The sequence below is a fragment of the Alligator mississippiensis genome, chromosome 3 (assembly GCF_030867095.1).
Source record: "Alligator mississippiensis isolate rAllMis1 chromosome 3, rAllMis1, whole genome shotgun sequence".
Classification (NCBI taxonomy): domain Eukaryota; kingdom Metazoa; phylum Chordata; order Crocodylia; family Alligatoridae; genus Alligator; species Alligator mississippiensis.
The window spans coordinates 123,070,180-123,088,916 of NC_081826.1; the positions used below are offsets into that span (position 1 = coordinate 123,070,180).

Sequence of the window (18,737 nt, forward strand, 5' to 3'; positions counted from 1 at the left end):
AAAGGCAACTTTAACTACTGATGGGAGGCAGACGGGATCAATAATCAACAGATATGATTCCCTGGAAAAGGTACTGTTTGAGATTTTGGAGGTGCAGACAGAGAATCTCACCAGCCTGATTGCTTTCTCAAACTGAAAGACTTGGACATTGACTTACTGACATGGGGAAGGTTATGAGAACTTTTAGAAAAAATATGCAGAGAAATGTGGGAGGGAGGAATTAAGAGGGATAAGGTTCATAGCAGGGGGAACGTCAAGAGAAAGAGTGATTATAGTTCAGATGCACATGGATTTACTAAGGGCAGAAGATATAGAAAGTTAAATAGAAAAGTATCTCCAAAGTCATGTTGGTAGAAAAAGTAAGGGAGAAATATGGTATCTGGATGGGGTCTTAGAGGGCATGGGTAGTGTTACAAGCAGATGAGTGGAGCCCAGGTGGGGTGATGCACCTCTCATCAGTGGTCCAGATCAGGATACGCTGGGGTTTTATAATGCATCACGGGCAACCAAAATAGTGCAGCAAATTGGAAATGTGTCCTCACACTGCCCCCTCACAGTGTGCTGCAGATGTGAAGGGATGGCACATAGGACAACAACATTCCAGGAGTCCCTAAAATGCAGTATTTGTAAGGGAGAGGGACACTTGTATAGTAGGTGCCCCAAGCCTTTGCAAGTACAGTCTGACCTCCTGAGGAACAGCAAAACCAGAAGAAGGAAAGGAAGGGTTGGACACTGAGGTAGAAGTGGTGGAAGAAACCCCCCACAAGAGGGTGGAACAAAGGAGGGGGGCAAAATTTCTGTGATTGAGGCAGCACCGGAGGAGATAGGAGTTGGAATCGTGAAGACCAGGGAGAAAAAACCTGATAATGATGAGGTGAGTTGATGGAAGAGCCAGAGAGCAGTTTCCTGCTGCTAATGTCTCTGGGCTCCAGCCTGAAGTGGAGACCAGAAGGCAGGAAGCAGCAGGGAGGTGGGAATATACAAGCTTTTCTAAATGTGCAAGCAATCTGGCAGTTTGCAAAGGCTACAGGAATGCAAGGGAGGGAAGGAGAGGAGTTGACCACCCCATGCAGTAGCAGAGATGAACCTTAAAGGGACAAGAGCACTCAGCTCAAAGTAAGCATGGATGAGCCTTAAAAGGACAGATGTGCTCATTTTTTAAAACAAGCGCAAATGGCATTGACAATAGTTTTGTTTAACATCAGAAGTATCTTAACAAGGAAAAATGGGAATAGATTAAACCAGTGTTGAACTAAGTAAGGGCAGACATAATCTGCCTACAATAATGTGGTATACCAGAGTAGGGGGATTATAAACACTTTGAGAATAGGTGGATATGGGGATCATCCTGGTGGTCATGGGCAAATGAGAACAAAGCGGCAGGGGTAGAAATATTATTCAGGAACCCAGAGCTGAGAGCAAAGCAGGTAGGAGTCATCAGTGGCAGATTGCAATGAATGATACTATCAGGCAGAGGAACAAAAATAGAAATTTTCAGTGTATATGCACCACTGAAGAGGGAAGGAAGGAATGCACTGCTTAAAAGGTTAGCAGTGTATATGGTCAGAGGGAGATCACACATAATAGCAGGAGATTTCAATTGTATAATCGAAGTGGGTGACAGAACAGGGGAAGGAGGGAATGCAGTTTTAGACAGCTCATCCAGACAAATAGTTAACAAATATAATAAAAGAAGAGTTGCTATGAGATGTGAGAGCAGGAGAGAAAGTTTTTTCACTAGGACAAACCCCAATAGAAAGAAACAATCAAGAATCGACATTGTGCTTGTATCCAAAAAAATAGGGATAAGAAAGAAAGAAACCATACATGTGGCTTTTAGTGATCACTGGATGCTGAAGATGGAAGCAAGTTTTAGTAAGAGCCCCACAGAAGGAAGGGACTGTGGAAGTTAAATGTGCAGCTGTTACAAGATGAAGGGATATGTCAAGTGTACACGAGACAGTAAGAGGGGTGACAAACACTGAAGAAATATTTCACAAGTACCAGAGGATGGTGGATGATGGTGAAGAAGAGAACAGGAGAATTCTTCAGGAAGGAAGGCTGAATATGCATGGGGAAAATAACGAAAGAGCTAAGAGAGATGCAAAGTAAGATGCAGAAGCTGCTAAAGGGAGGTGCAGAAGGAAGTTGTGTACAAGAAATGCAAGAAGAAACAAGGCAAGAGTTAGAAACCTGGTTTAAAAAAAAAAGAAAGAGAAATTGTTCTTTGCGCAAGCACCCTGGGTGGAAGGAAATGAAGAGTGGTCATAATACTTTTTGGCTTGAATGAAGGCAGCAAAAGGAGAGCTTAAAGTAGTGTGGGAAGAGGGTTGTGCCTGGGTGGAAAAGTAGGAGGAAGTGTTGGAGGTGACAAGAAGATTTTATGATGAGGTATACCAGGAGACAGAAACAGACAAGAAGAAGATGAAGGATTTCTTGGAAGAGATTGAAGAGAAAGTAGAGAAGGAGGAAGCAAAGAAGGTAGAAGAAAAGAGAAGCTTAAGGGAAGAGGAGGAGTGTTTAAAAACCTTTAAAAGAGGGAATTCACCAGGAGCAGATGGGCTGCCTATGGAATTTTATGAAAAGTTGTGGGCATGGGTAGGGAGGGATATAGTGGAAATGTTTAAGGAGATAGCAGAAACAGGAGAGATAGGGAAAGATTTTACAAGAGATGTTATGATCTTACTCTTCAAGAAAGGGAAGAAGGAACTTTTGAAAAACTGGAGACCAGTTATGCTCCTTAATATAAACTACAAGTTAATGGCCAATACACTGGCTTTGAGAATGAGGAAAATGTCCAGAAGACCAACCAAATATGTGCAGTACCAGGTAGAAGGATCACAGAAGCCATCAGCGTGATCAGAGATAGTGTCCCACATCCAAGAGAGGAAAGCAAATACAGTTACAGGAAACCTAGATTTAGAAAAAGCATATGATAAAGTGGATCATGATTACATATTTGAGGTGCTAGGAAAAATGAGGTTCTCAGAGAAATGTATATGTTGGATAAGGTTATTGTATAGAGAACCACAGATTCAAGTCCAAATTAATGGGCACCTAAGTGGGGCCTTTAAAATCCATAGAGGAGTGAGACAAGGGTGCCCCCTGTCACCAGTACTACTTGTGTGTGGCATGGAACTGTTAGTACAGGGGTTGTCAACTGGGGGTACACGTACTGGTCCTAAGGGGTAAGCGCAGGCAGGTGGGGATGGAGTACCACCACCTCCCAGGAGCAGGGCTGGGGTGGGATGAGGGCAGTGGTGCCCCTCTGCAGAGCAAGGTAGCTTGCATGCAGCAGCCACCACTGCCATACACCTGCTTGGTGAGCTTCTCTGCCCTGTGGAGGGGCACTGCTGCCATCACCCCGGCCCGGTGTGCTTTCATGCCCCGCCCTGGCCCTGCTTCTGGGAGGTGGTAGCACTCCATCCCTGCCCGCCCACGCGCCATTCCCATCTCCCTGCTCCATATCGGGCCATGCGCTATCCCCGTCAGTTGGTGTTCAGCTTCACGCTACCCCTACTCTCCCCTTCCCCCCCATGTTTGGCACCTGGCTGCCGGGGGTACTTAGACTAAAAAAGTAAGAAAAGACAAGGTCAGAAGTGTACTAAAGATACTGGGAGGGTTGAGGTAAAATGTGTACTGTACATAGATGATATAAATGTAGTAGTTAAAGATAGACTTTCAATGGAAAGGGTGCTAAAGCATACATCACAGTATGGAAAAGTGATGGGGGCGCTAAACTAAATAGATCATAAAGCATGATAATGGGAGTGGAGAACTGGAGGGACTTGGAGAATTTGGGCCTTCAAATAAAAGAGAGAAATCAGAGTGCAAGGGATCTGGATGGGTGCCAAAGGGAAAGTTAATACAGCATGGAAAAAGGTGATGGCAAGGCTATGGCAAATACTTTGGTTATGGTCCAGGAGGACTCTGTCCTTTGCTGGAAAAGTGATGGTAGGTAAGGCTATTGCCGATTATTCTGTATATGGGAATTGTATTCTCACTGATATGGTGGCAGATGGCAAAAGTACAGCAGGAAATATGCGTGTTTTTCTGAAATGGCAAAACAGAAAGGATGGCTAGAGCTGAACTATACAAAGCAAGAGAGATGGAGGGATGGGGGCTGCCAGACTTGGGATTGTTCGTCTGTGCAAAATATCTAAGCGTGATATGCAAGGCGGTGACAGAGGGAGAGTGGAAAGGAGTGTATATAACCCAATTTCACACAGCTTCAATTTTGAGCAAATAGGGAGTATTTGGACTCTTTGAAGAGTCCATGGGCATGGCAATCATTGATTCATTACATCAGGATGGAAGGATTCATGCAGAGGTATAAAATAGAGAAGGTAGGGCTGGAGGTCTTGAAGGGTCATAAGAAATTGATGAAAGCAGTAAGGGAGAGATACAGGATGGTGCCAGCGTGAAACTTCACAGAAGGACAAGTGAAGAAGGTGTGAGGAGCGGTGGTGGGTAAACAACTAAAAGGTGAACTTGCTGACCTAGTGTGGATTGTAAGAAATATCTTGCTGCTGAGAGAAGTGCAAAACAGATGGGGCTTGACAGGCTCATCAAGGTGCCGAAGGGAGAGGTACGGGGAAGAAGAAACAGTAGGACGTGTTTTGGGAGTGTACATATGCAAAGTGGGTGTGGGAAAGGCTCCTCTGCTTTCTGAGTGTCACCAAAATAAACTTGTCATTAGCGCAGGAGATGATTACTATATGGACTCATACGAAAGAGACTGGAAGAAATATTATTAAGAACTTTATTAGCATGTGTTAAAACTAGTTTATGGAAAGTAAGAAACCTCTGGGTGTTTAAGGGGTTAATTTTCACTGAAAAATAGTGCCTGAAGCTGGAGCTGCATAAACTGAAATACTACATTAATTGGGACAAGCAAGAGATCAGAGAGGAAAAGGTGGAGAAGTGGAGGAAAAGGGACTGGATACACTTGTTTCACTAAACCAACAGAGAGGACTGATGGGAGGGGCAGAGAGTTCCAGGAGGTCACCGAGGTGAGTTTTTTTCATGGGGTTCTGTATGAAGAAAAAGATTTGTGCAAGGGTTTGTTTTCTGTGGGAAGTTGATGTATGTTGTTTGCAGGTGAAATATATGTAGCTGTATGTTTTTGATACATTGTTTCGTAGCTATGAAGTCATGGTAAAACCAGGATGCTCAATATGTGTTGCTTTGTAAGCGTAGGATAAGTATGTTTTTAATAACGCTTGAAAAGAAAAAGTTCCTATCAGCTTGTTTGCCCAATATGGGCCAGGTGTTTTATAGTCATGCTCAGTGTTAGCAGCATTTAATCAATTCCATAGCTGGTTTCCATTGCTGAGCCCAGGCTGCTTTTGGCCACAGTTTAACGATAGACAGTGTATTTAATGAGGTTTCCTTGTAGGTTAATAAGACAAGGGGTTTTTTTTCCCCAAGGTAAGGGGGAGTCATCTTATATTTGAGTAAATATGGTACTTCTTTGTATATTTTCTGGGAGTTGTGGGGGAGGGGAAGGAGTGCCAAAGAGGAGGGTTTGCCAGATCTTAATCAGATGCTGTCTGTAACCCAGTATTATTTAAATTGTGTCGACTGCTACTGATGAACAAGTCTGCCTTTCTGCCAAATGTACAATAAGTATTTGGCATATTGATCTCAGAAAGAGTGCCTGACATCCCTCCCCTTTCACAGCAGTAAGGGGATATTGATATTAGCTGTTATAGGTGGAATGGACACCTGTGTATTGTTTGATTGATTCCACATGCTTGTGAATATCGGCATTTGAATCAGTTACAGATTTTACAAGCAAGTGCTGGTTGTGGTTGGCTCTGGTTCTTGTTTGGGTTCACATCTGAAAGCAGAACAGCAGCACCAGACCTTCGTATGCGTTGTTATGCATAGACAAGAGATCAAACATTTCCAGTGAGACAATAGATATGTAAACTACCCAGGGTGTGTAAGAAATGTGTTGTGATGGAAGATGGTTCAAAAATGGTGGTGAGGAACAATGGAAACTTCATTTTGGCAAGAGAAAAATTAGAAAATGAAAATATTATAGTGACAACCGACTTCTGCTATATCTCATGGGAATCGGAGTCCATGTGTGTCACACTCCCATCCTCTTCTGTAGGCTAGGATCTATAGCTAGACTGTCTCCCTCCCATACTTATCCTTAACTGAGAAATGAATAGACTGGAAAATTGAGGAACATTTCTTTTGATTACATTTGAGTTATCAGGGTTCAGTAAAGAGGTGTTTTTTTAATACTGATTTTTTTTACACGTGTTTGCTGGCATTCTCATTGGTACCAGATCTACAGATACACACTAGGTTACATCTGAACCACATAGAAGGAAAGCTTTCCCCACACGCAAAAGCTGCACAAGCCCAGTACGTGAACTCCAGGGAGCAACCAATGTGCAAAAATCATCCTGAGAAGGGGAAGGATTGGCAGAGCATGAGTCATGTCTCTTTGCTTTCCTTCCCAGTCTTGAGCTTGCAGAGTTGGTCACCCGTGCTATGAAGGAGCAAAACTATACCATTTAAAGGGATGATGGAGTGTGTCTGATCCCTGCTGCATGGTGTGGCGCATACAGTGCTACCCTGCCTCTGGAAACACAATCACTTTCAGCATTCCTTTGAGAAAATAAAACCATACACCAGCCCCAGATACCACCTGTTGACATCCATGCCACAAATCTAGGTTGCAACATGCTCAAGAGTTTATCTGAATGTCTAATGGCATGCTCTGTAAAATAGCTTGGGCTGCATGCTGCAAAAGATTATGATCCTGCAAGGTGCAAAAAGGTCTCTACTCTTACTGGAAGTACTAGGGAACAAAAAGAAGACTGGGTCCATACTATACATATTTGCCGGTATGATCATTTTTTTTCTATTGGACTTTTTCCTCCTTATTGCTCTGTGTGTGGATTTGCAGAGGTGTAACAGAGCTGCTGGGTGCCTGAGGCAGCAGCAGTGCATGGAAGCAACAACAACTTCTGCCTATAGATGCCACCAGCATGGTTGCATGGCTGTGGCAGCAGAGTTTATTCTTCCCCTTCCCTCACAGGTCAGTACCTGGGGCCATGGGCAGATCTAGGATTTTGAAAACAATGGTGCAGATAGTGTGGTGCATCAACACATATAACACAATGTATATTTTTCTACAGTTACAAAGAAACTAGAAGGGTTCCTAATATGCTAGAAGCGTAGGACTACATTATTCAGTTTAAGATTAAAGCAAAAACAAAAATAACTTTACTGGAATGTGTAGTAATTTGCTATATCATCGTGGGTAAAAAAAAAACGCAACAAACTAGGCAAAAACAATTAAAATATGCTATTTTGTTAGTTTTGTAGTCATTAGAATTAAATGCCCCTCTCTTTTTCAGATGCATAAAACTACTCTAGCCTTCTTGAGCATCTTGACAGTGCCTCCAATGCTTCACTGAAAGTTTTTTCTACACCTGAGTTAATATTCACTTGAGTTCATAGATTCATAGATTGTAGAGTTGGAAGGGACCCAATGGATCATTGTGTCCGACCCCCTGCCCCTGGCAGGAAAGAGGACCGAGGTCAGACGACCCCAGCCAGGTGACTATCTAGCAGCCTCTTGAAGACCTCCAAGTTAGGTGATAGTACCACCTTTCTTGGAAGCCCATTCCAGGCTCTGGCCACCCTTACTGTAAAAAATTTCTTCCTAATGTCTAACCTAAATCTACTCTCCACTAGTTTGCACCCATTATTCCTAGTTACACCCTGGGGCGCTCTGGTAAACAGTGCATCGCCAATTCCCTGCTGTCCTCCCCTGATAAATGTACAGGCAGCCACAAAGTCACCCCTCAGCCATCTTTTGTATAGGCTGAAGAGATCCAGATCTCTCAACCTCTCCTCGCAGGGTCTTTCACGGAGACCATTAATCATGCGGTTGGCCCTCCTCTGAACCCTTTCCCGATCCTCCGTGTCCCTCTTGAAGTGCAGCACCCAAAACTGGACACAGTACTCCAACTGCAGCCTGGCTAGTGCTGCATAGAGGGGGAGCATCACCTCCCTCGATCTGTTGGCCATGCATCTGCTAATACACGACAAGGTGCGATTGGCTTTGTTGATGGTCTCATTGCACTGCTGCCTTATGTTCATCATGGAGTCAACTATGACTCCAAGATCTCTCTCAGCCTCTAAGCTGCTCAGGAGGACATCCCCCAAACTGTAGGTGTGCTGGGGATCCCTCCTTCCTAGGTGCAGTACCTTACATTTATCTTTGTTGAATTGCATCCTATTACGTTCTGCCCATTGATCTAACCTGTCCAGGTCGGCCTGTAACTGCTCCCTGCCCTCTGGTGTATTAACTTTGCCCCATAATTTGGTATCATCTGTGAACTTGGAGAGGTTGCTCAGCACACCCTTGTCCAAATCACTGTTGAAGATATTAAATAATATCAGCCCAAGGACTGAATCCTGTGGGACCCAATGCCCACCTCCTTCCAGGTTAAAAATGAGTTAACACTTCTAACAGTCTGCAGGGCTGTGAAATAGGAGCTCCATTACTAGGAGCCACTAGCAGACAGCCGAATAGGGAAGATAAAACAGTTTAATCAGTGGAACATCAAGACCATTAAAAAGAAAAGAGGGCCATTAACACCTGTGGAATGAGAATTTAAAAGTAATCAGGTAGATTACAAGATCCACCCTGTCTGGGGCTGCTGCCCCTGGTTGTTCCACTTCAGTTATGCGACAGTAGATCTGGATTTAAAAAAAAAGACATGGAAATGTCCTTGTGAAGGGGGTAGAAACCTGATTGTAACAGAGTGCTAGGGCTGGAAATTTAAAACTATGACAACCAAGGAATTCAAAGTGTTGCTTTCTGTAGTGATTCTAATTTGGCTACCCTGAGCCTCAAAGAGAGAGCATAAATTTAACAACATGTATGCTAATACAAAATAGTACATTACCTAGCAAGGGGACTACATTTCAAATGCAAATCTGAGTTGTATGCCTGTTGTGTATTTATATTTCCTATGACAACACTGGATTGGCATAACTTCAGCATTGAATATATTGAGAACTATTTAGCTATTATAGGAATATAAGTTTTCATTTCAATGAGAATATTATGTCACATTAAAACCCTCTGTAGTTTGACTATTGTGGAATTGCTAACCCACTTTTTGGTGCATGTCATTGTTAAACTTGTATTTGTGTCATAGCTGTCAAAATACAAGTTCAGCTTTTTTCTCACTTTATTTATAGTTCATCGTGACTCTTTCATAGTGTCATCCTGTCAGTGCACAGTAGCAGGGAGAGAATTTTAGTTAAACACTGCATCAAGAAGCGCCTCCTGTGCCCTCAATGTGCTTCAGTTTGGTCACTGGCTTTGGGAAAAAGATATTTTCGTAAAGCCAAATGTCTGCAAAAAGCCATGGAATGATACTAGCTTTTTAGACCTATGAGATAGGAGAAAATATTCTTTTCTGGTGACTGGTATGGTTTTAATGTTAGCTTCATTTTTAGAATCAACTGCTCCCCATCTTTAGACAGCCATCCCCTCAAGAGGAAGGAGGAATAGTATCCAGCTCTTTTTGCCTTGTAAATAGAGGGGTTTTTTTGCACTTCTTCTCTTGTGTACTGCCTCAATAAGCTGCAGCAATACAGTTAGTGACCAAAGCTCTATGGGCATGAGCAGAGAATCCCTTTGTGATCTGTACTAGTTCTCTTTGCCCGAATCCAACACCTGGTTATTCCTACAAATCTGGCAATGTACAGAGAGGCTCTAGTCAAAGCCAATGATTCCTAAACTGTGTGCCATGGTACACTAGTGTGCTGCAAGAACAGTGGATGTGTGCTGCAAAAATGATACATTACCAGTATCCAGCCCACAGAGCCATGCCATCCAGAAAATGGCATGAGGCTCCAGAAAATGACTCTAGAGGGGGAGCAGTAGTAATTAGCACTGCCAGTACTCCCTGCCACCAAATTTCTAATCTCTGCACAGTGGATCAGGCACCAGCTGGACCAGGCCCGCACAGTTGGATCAGACCCAAGGACCAGATCCAGCCTGGAGACCAATCCAGCCCTGCACATCCAGCTTACAAGGCCAAAACTTTGGGCACCACTGTGCAAGTCTTACATACGTGCACCATTTGTGAAAGTTAAATGTGTTGCCAGCTTGAATCCAGAAAAAAGGGGGTGCCCCAGGTGTCAAAAAACTGGGAAACACTGCTCCAAGCAATTGGGCCCAGATTCACGAAGATATTTAGGCACTTGATTCCCAGTGAAATCAGACCTGATAGTATTAATAATAAATCAGTCATTTCTGCTTCTGGGTATCAGAGTAGATCTACAGGCTGCATGTGGAGCATCTGAGACTAGCTGTAGGGCCTGGGACCCATGCCACATGCAATGCTTTCCCTGGCTGTTGTGGGACCCATACCATGTGTGAAGCCTGTCCTAGGGGATCAGTGCCACACAGTGCCTGCCTCAGCCACTCCAGGATGTGTGCCACACCGTATGCAGTGCCTCTTCCAGGACCCATGCCACATGCCATGCCTGTTCCAGTCAGTCTAGGATCTATGCCACACATGGCACCTGCTCCAGCCACTCCAGGACCCACGTTGCATGTGGTGCTTACTGTGGCAGTTCCAGGATCTGCACCACATGCAGCACCCACTTCAGGGCCTGCACCACCCATTTCAGCGAGTTTGGGATCTGCACCACATGCAGTGCTTCTTTAGCCAATCCAGAACCTGCACTGCCTGCGGCACCCACAGGCAGGCACCGTGTGCATCACAGGTCCTGGAGCAGCTGCTGTAGGCAGCCACTGCATGTGGCCCATATCACAGATGAGCCTTGAACAGGTGTCATATCCAGCCTGGGTCCCAGGGTGGGCACCACACGTTCTGGATCCAGCATGTACAGACGTGAGTGGGGGATGGTACATGGGCCCAATCTGGCCTGGGGACTGGCTCCACACCAATCATTTGGCCCATGGTGCCAGGTGAGTTTCATAGTTTTGTAGTTGGTAGGGTTGGAAGGGACCTGAGCAGATCATCAAGTCCGACCCCCTGCCATGGGCAGAAAAGAATGCTAGGGTCAAATGACCCCAGCAAGGTGATTGTCTAGCCTCCTTTTGAAGACCGCCAGGGTAGGAGCAAGCATCACTTCCCTTGGAAGTTGGTTCCAGCTCCTAGCCTCCCAGACAGTGAAGTAGTGCCTCTTGATATCTAGCCTGAATCTACTCTCAGTCAACTTATGGCCGTTGTTCCTTGTTACCCCCGGTAGTGCTTGGGGGAACAGGGACTCTCCCATTTCCTGCTGGTTCCCCTTGGCAAGTTTATAGGCGGCCACCAGATCCCCTCTCAGCCTTCTTTTGTGGAGGCTGAACAGGTTCAGGTCCTGTAGCCTCTCCTCATAGGGCCTGCCCTGCTGCCCCCAATCATGTGAGTGGCCCTCCTCTGGACCCTCTCGATGCTGTCACATCCCTCCTGAAGTGCAGCGCCCAGAACTGGATGCAATACTCCAACTGCGGCCTGACCAATGTTGCATAGAGGGGGAGGATCTCCTCCTTGGACCTGCTCGTGATGCATCTGATGCATGACAAGGTGCAGTTGGCTCTACTGACTGCATCCTCACGTTGGTGGCCCATGTTTATCTTGGAATCAATAATAACTCCAAGGTCCTTTTCTGCCTCTGTGCTGATGAGAAGGGAGTTCCCCAGCTTGTAGATATGCTGCTGGTTCTTCCTCCCCAGGTGCAGCACCTTGCACATGTCAGTGTTGAAACCCATCCTGTTCTCATCTGCTCACCCCTGTAACCTGTCCAGGTCTAGCTGTAGCCTGTCCCTCCCTTCTAATGTGCCCACTTCTTCCCACATCTTAGTGTCATCCGCAAACTTGAACAAGGTGCTTTTTACCCCCTCGTCCAAGTCGCTGATGAAGATGTTGAACAGTGTGGGCCTGAGGACTGAGCCCCAGGGAATCCCACTGCCCACATCCCTCCAGGTCAAAAACGACCTATCCACCACCACTCTCTGGGTGCAGCCCTCCAGCAGATTTGCGACCCATTTGTCTGGGTAGGCATCGACACCACGGTCGCCTAACTTTTTGATAAGAATGGGGTGAAGAGACAGTGTCGAAGGCCTTCCTAAAGTCCAGAAAGACCACATCCTCTGTGACACCTGCATCCAAGGATTTTGTGACCTGGTTGTAGAAGGCCACTAGGTTGGTCTGACAGGACCTGCCCCTAATGAACCCATGTTGTTTGCCCCTGAGCATAATTTCCTCTGCTGGCCCCTCACAGATGTGCTCCTGGATAATTTTCTCAAAGAGCTTCCCCAGGACCGAGGTAAGACTAATGGGCCTATAGTTTCCTGGGTCCTCCTTCCTCCCATTTTTGAAAATAGGGACCACATTGGCCCCTTTCCAATCCTCTGGCACCTCTCCAGAGCGCCATGAGTGCTTGTAGAGCTGTGCCAGGGGTCCCGCAATGTCCTCTGTCAATTCCCTCAGCACCTTTGAGTGGAGATCATCTGGACCCACCGATCTGAAGATGTCCAGTCTCACCAGAAGTTCCCTGACCAGGTCCTTTCTGACCCTGGGCCCAGCTGTATCCCTCTTGAGTTCGTCCGGGATTCCGGGGGGTGGGGGGATGTCCCAGTCCCTGCTCAGAAATATGGAGGCAAATAATTTGTTAAAGAGGTCAGCTTTATCATCTGGTACAACCACCAGATTGCCAAGCGTGTCCTGCAGGGGTCCCATGTTACCCAGTGCCTTTTTACTTCCTATGTATTTAAAAAAGGACTTCTTGTTTGACATCCCTGACGTAAAACCATAGGAATTAGGCATGTATATATCTTTGTGGATATGGCCCTTAGTTATCAAGGTGATAGACATCTCAGATACATGTAATACATGCAGATAGATATGTTCTGTGGTTTGGCAGAGCAAGAAGTTATAATTAGGATGCCCTTTTGCTCATGTTTTCAAATAAGACAGTAAAAGCACCTCTGTGGGGGGGAAGAAATGCCTGTAGTTTTAGTATGTATTCTTTTTGTTCTTAATCAGGGACATTCAGAACATGATTTATGGCTTATTGTTTTTCTTGTTATCTAACAGTAAATTTTTTATCAGCAGGTATAGACCCACAGTGTTTCTATTTTGTTATAATAAAGACATTTAATAATTCAATACTCACCTCTAAGCATTTGGCTTTGGATGACTGCATAATGTCACCTCAGTATTTACAGTATTTGCTAAAATACTACCTGATGGAAATACATTACTGTTAGTTCAAGTCTTGGAGTAGCCCTATTTAATTTTCTCCGACTATTGCAAATTGTTGAAGATGTATACACTATAATATCTAAAACTGGAGGGAAGAAGGAAATCTAAAATAGCATGGTTAAAATACTTATTGTATACAATACTGTGGATTGGGTAAAGCAAATTAGTATAGGGATTGAAGTACATCACAGAAACATAGCAAGCTTGAGCAATATCTGGCAATCTTCAGGTAATATTAATCCTGCTATTTTTTGAGCCACACAAAAATCTTTTAAAAAATTGACAGGGGGTATGGATAGGGTGACAGTACTTGTCTGTGGCCTTGGACTTTTGGAAAGAAACTGTCAGGAAATCCTGTTGTTTCAAATGAAGACTCTGTTTTATCAGGTAAGGGTTGGCAAGCAGGGCTCAGAAGCAGCTGAAGCCCATTAACCTCTCTGGAAACAAGACTAGGGCATACAAAAGGAGAAGGAAGTCAGTAGATGGCTGCTGAGCCTGGCTGTATTGACAGACAGCTGTACTGAAGGGAGAAGGTTGCTTGCAGAAAAGATTTTTGAGACAACTATTAATTTGTTTTACACTTTGAGGAACAGGAATTTGGGCCCTGCTGTTTGTCTTAAACCCAAAAGTGGAAGGAGCTTTTTGAGTTTTAGGCAGAGAGAAATAGAATCAGTTTGGATAAAAACTGTTTTTTATCTTCTCTCTTCCCCACCTTCAAACATTTGTGCTAAGTACAGACTTTCAAAAAGCCCAAGGCTGAATCGATTCAATCTTTGCAGGTTAGTCTGAGCTGCATAGATTGAAATGATAAGCAAATGAACAGTCATTCACTATTGATTCTGGAAATGCAGCCACATGCCTGCAGTGGCCCAGGCCAATACCCAGGGGATGCTAGAGCACACCTCCATGTTCAGCTGGAGCAGAAAGCTTGGACCAAGGCTAGACTGCCTATCCTGCGAGATGGGGGGGGCTTGCAGGGGAAGTGCGAAGCATCCTGGGGTGCTGAGGGACTGTGAGTTAACCTGAATCTGGAGGGGATCTGGGACGGAAGTTCAATAAACCAATTAAACCTAAATTAGTTAAATCTGATGCTACATCTGTCGGGGTTTATCTTAAACTGTTTTTGGCCATTTTGAAAGCGGTTTATGTGCACTGAACTTCTGTTGCATTACAGATTTGAACTTATATCACTATCACTTATACTGGTTTATGTGTAATTTCTGGCCCTAGCCTTACTCATTTTTTCAAACAGAACAGTTCTGAGATGTGGGATAGTTTGGCCAAGGGCTCTTTGCAGGGCAGGCCCACAATTTTTTGGGGCCTCCTGCAAGATATAGTTTTGGTGTCCCCCTGATCCAAAATCAAAATTCAGGTTAATTGCGGTATAAACTCACTGAAATAAAATAGTCGTGGCCAGGCTGCATGCACATGGGCTGCACTGCAGGGGGTGTGGGGTGGGGGTAACTTGCTGGGGATGCCTGGGTTCCCTCCCTGGGGCTGGGGCCCGGGAGGGAGTGGAGCTGGAAACTCCTCATCTGGGAAGGGGCTCTCTGCCTGCATCGAGCCCTTTAAACATAGCGCAGGTAGTGGGTGGCAAACGGGGCATGGCCCCTTGGCTGTAGGACCCCCGTGGATGCAGGATAGGATTGGCCAGCCCTTCCTCTTTGCTTCCCTCTCCCTCCATGTGAAAGGCTTTTCGGATCTTCCCTCATTTTTTTTCCATTGCTGTTTTCAGCTGGCCTTTAGGGTTTCCACAAAGGGCTGGTCCCAGTTGTTTTCTTCACAGGGCTCTTGGGTGTGCGCAAGTGGTCATGGGCTTAGGTGGCCATCTCCCATTTATTTGCAGAATGAAGGGAGAGCCTCTTGTTTTCAGCCATTTCAGGGGTTTGTACCGAGTCACAACAGTTTATGATCTAGCAAAAGAATGGGAATTTGTACAGTATGTTCTCTGGGATATAAGTTAAAGGACCAAAACATTTGGAATCAACAGGGCTTGGTGATGTATAAGGGAGAAGATAAGTGCTCAGCACTTTTGAAATTCAAGCCACTTATTTAGATGCTTACATTTGCTCTCAAGAACATAAACTCAGGAGAGCCTTGACATATTTTTTTTATATGCTTTTCACTTGTGGGTAGGGGTAATGGTCAAATACATATCATGTAGCTTTAGAGCTAGTACTCTATTGAATACACTTATGGGTCACTTGAGACCAAATTTGATACTAACTTATACTTCAGCAGTGCTGTTGACTGCAGGGAGGTGAAAAAGAGTGACAATAATATGAGAATATTGCCCTTTAATATAACAGAGATTTCTATACCATGCATCTATGAGTGCAAGAATACAGCACACCACAACATTAAAGGTCAGTGAGGTGTCTATTAATTGTTTTATAGCAACTAAACAGCATGACCCAATCCAGACATGTAGGTACAAGTGGTTTGCGGCATCACAAAACTCTTTGTGACCCCACAAACCACAAACATTGCACATTAAACCATGCGTGCTGCTGCTAATTTGCTACCAGGACCCCCTGTAATGAGGCACCGTGCACCCCAGCCAGCCACTCACCGGGCTTACTGCTCTCCTGTCTCTGTGTGCCTCAGTGCAAAGGCTGTGCTGTTCTGTGGCTGGCACGGGGGCTCCGCAGCACAGCCCTCACGTGGAGGCATGCAGAGACAGGGAAGCAGCCAGCCCAGGGCTGTCTGCTCCTGCATCTCAAGCCACACTGTTCTGGGGCACAGGGTGTCTCAGTGTGGGGGCTCCACAGCGCGCTGAGACAGGGAAGCAGGCACATGCCCTGTCTCCACATGCCTCTGCCTTGCTGGCTGCGACGCAGAGTGTCTCTGCCCGGAGGCTGCCTGCTGGCTAGCTCCACAGTGAGGCACCCTGTGCCCCAGCCAGCCCCCCCTGCAGCACATGGAGCAGCAGGACAATATGTCCCACTGCAAAGCACATGGGCAGGTGCATGCACTGTGGCACAAAGCAGCACAAATTTGTGCTGCTACTGTTTGTGCTGCTGCAAACTCACGCCCCTGCTCATGTGGGTGAGGCCCATTAGTTCATTTGTCCTTCTAGTCCCATTTTAAATAATGAATCAGTTACATCTGTGCACCTTATAAACTGATTTCATGGATTGCTATGTTTAGGGGTGGAAGGATGAGATAATTATATCAAGTTAGAAGGGCAAGGTAGTTATTGAATGTCACTTTATCCATGATAATCATTTTATGTGAAAAAAACACACCTCTTTCTGCCCTCCCAAACAATTTCTCATATGTTACAGAACAGTTCTGAGCCATAGGAAAGTTTGATAGAAGCCACCTTCTGCTCCTTCTAGTTTCCCTTTGGTATAGCTGCCACTTACCATGTGATAGAGCAGGCACACAAAACAGTTACCATAAATCAGCCAACGAATGGCAAATCTCTTGTTTTGACTCAGTGTAATTGTTTCATCTGTCCACATCCTACTTTTCCTGTACACTAGGTAATTCAGGGACAGACCCAGATATTGCCTGTATTTACATCCATCAGTACTTTGTCTTTGATTCGTAGTCTGCTTCAGTTCAATAGTACACAAAAGTATGGTTACTGCCAGGTGGGTTTGCAGTGGTTGACCTTATTGGTATATATGCTCTTTAGTCTAGCTAGGAAAGACAGGGCTGCTTCTGTATTTTTGGCTCAGTTCTGCTTCCAATGAAATCAATAGCAAAACATCCATGGAATTTGGCACCATTTGGTTTCAGAACATTCATGCATAACCTTCAAGTGTATTTTTTCTGTATTGCCGTACTTATCAAAGTGAAATAATTAGGAACGCTCGATCTGAGGTAGCTGCTTCTCCAGTCAAACCATATCTTCTTGTCTAAAATCTTAAGTCACAACTTTGGATCCTTTAATGGTTTGGGTACTAATCCCTAAATACCTTGAAATTACCTCAATTCACTGAGATTCTTTGCTGGAGAATATAACAGTAAACTATGTGGAGGGAAAAAGATAGCAGGGCTCTTATCATGCTGATGCCATTGTGCACTTGAATTCCATATCATTTGTTAACTGCAGAGTGTCGCATTCACACGTTTGGCTTTGGTGTAGTGGAGCAGTGGTATACCTTTATTCATTAGCTTTTGGGATTTTACGAAGGGCTTCTGCATGCTGTCTTTTTTTTGCAGGTTTTTTGAAACTGGTGTACAGGAAATGAATTCGTTTGACAGGTTTATTCATGTAACAACTTGAATAATCATTTGTAATTCACAGTTTAATTCACTAGGGGGTTATTAATTTAAAACTTGGCCTGTATTCCTTATCAGCTATTCATTGAAGGGTTTACACCTTCCACAATGGGATTTGTGTAAATCAGCACATTGTAAATTTGCCTTTCTAACAGGTTTATTGCTTTATCAGGTATTCACTTAGGATTTCACTATTCTGTCATAAAACATTCCCAGACACAGAATACATTTTTACTGATATAATCTACTATGTCGACCAAGACATACACATCAGCTGTCATATATGTATAAGAATAAAAAGACCTATTTACTCTTGCAGAACCCAAGGATCCAATGCAAATGTACTCAATTTAGATGCAGTCCATTGCTACTAAAGATCAGGGAATGAGATATCACATAGTTGAGACAGTTAAGCACTGAGAAAGGAAACTATTTCTGTGTGGTTCAACTTTTCTGTAAACATATATTCTTTAGAAGAGAAAAAAAAATGAGACTGACCCAAAGCCCAGCAATTCTGGCCCTAAAAGTTCAGTTCTAATAAACGTTTGTCTCACTTTCAGAATCGTAGGTAGAAAATGTCAAGTTCTGCAGCCCTGACCAATTAGATCAAGAGACAGAGTTTTCCAGACAGAAGCTAAAATGCTACATTTGCCAAAGAACATATAGTAACCCTTATGAAAAAGAGTTTCTTTGACAATAACCTGTATTCTTTTTAAATAGGAAATCTTCTGTTTTATCTGAAGCACTAGAGCACCAGAGGGATTTAACTGATCCCCCATTTTTTTAGTCTAAACATGCTTCTTGCTTTAATCTACAAATATGAAGGTATCAAGAACAGTATATCAGATTTATTCAGCATTAAATTGGATATTACAAAAATATAAACATAGCTGGTTAAAAAAAGAAAACAAAGGGAAATACTGCCAGGAGAATGTAAATGAGACAAGAGTCTTTGAATTTGTGCGATATCTTTAAAACTGATTTGAAGTGCAATTCTAAACTGAAAATTACTGTATTGAAAGGATCTCTTCTTACTGAACATCCCTGCTCCCTCTATGTCCTCGGTTCATAAATGTTGATTCTAGTGATCAAAATAAGTTCTTGCTACTCTTTAGTCTTGCTGAAGTGCAGGGCCACTGTACCTAGGAAAGAGGCAGTTGAGGTTCGTTCTTGCTCACAAGTAATTATCAGAATTAATATTCTGGCTGTGGAGCCAAATCTGACTTTTGGGTACAT

At 44.2% G+C, this 18,737-nt stretch overlaps 1 protein-coding gene across 6 annotated transcripts in view; it reads left to right on the forward strand.

The window, feature by feature from the left end:
- FARS2 (phenylalanyl-tRNA synthetase 2, mitochondrial) overlaps nucleotides 1-18,737 on the forward strand; it is a 433,719-nt gene that overhangs the window by 263,788 nt on the left and 151,194 nt on the right. The gene's annotated exons all lie outside the window — the stretch shown is intronic.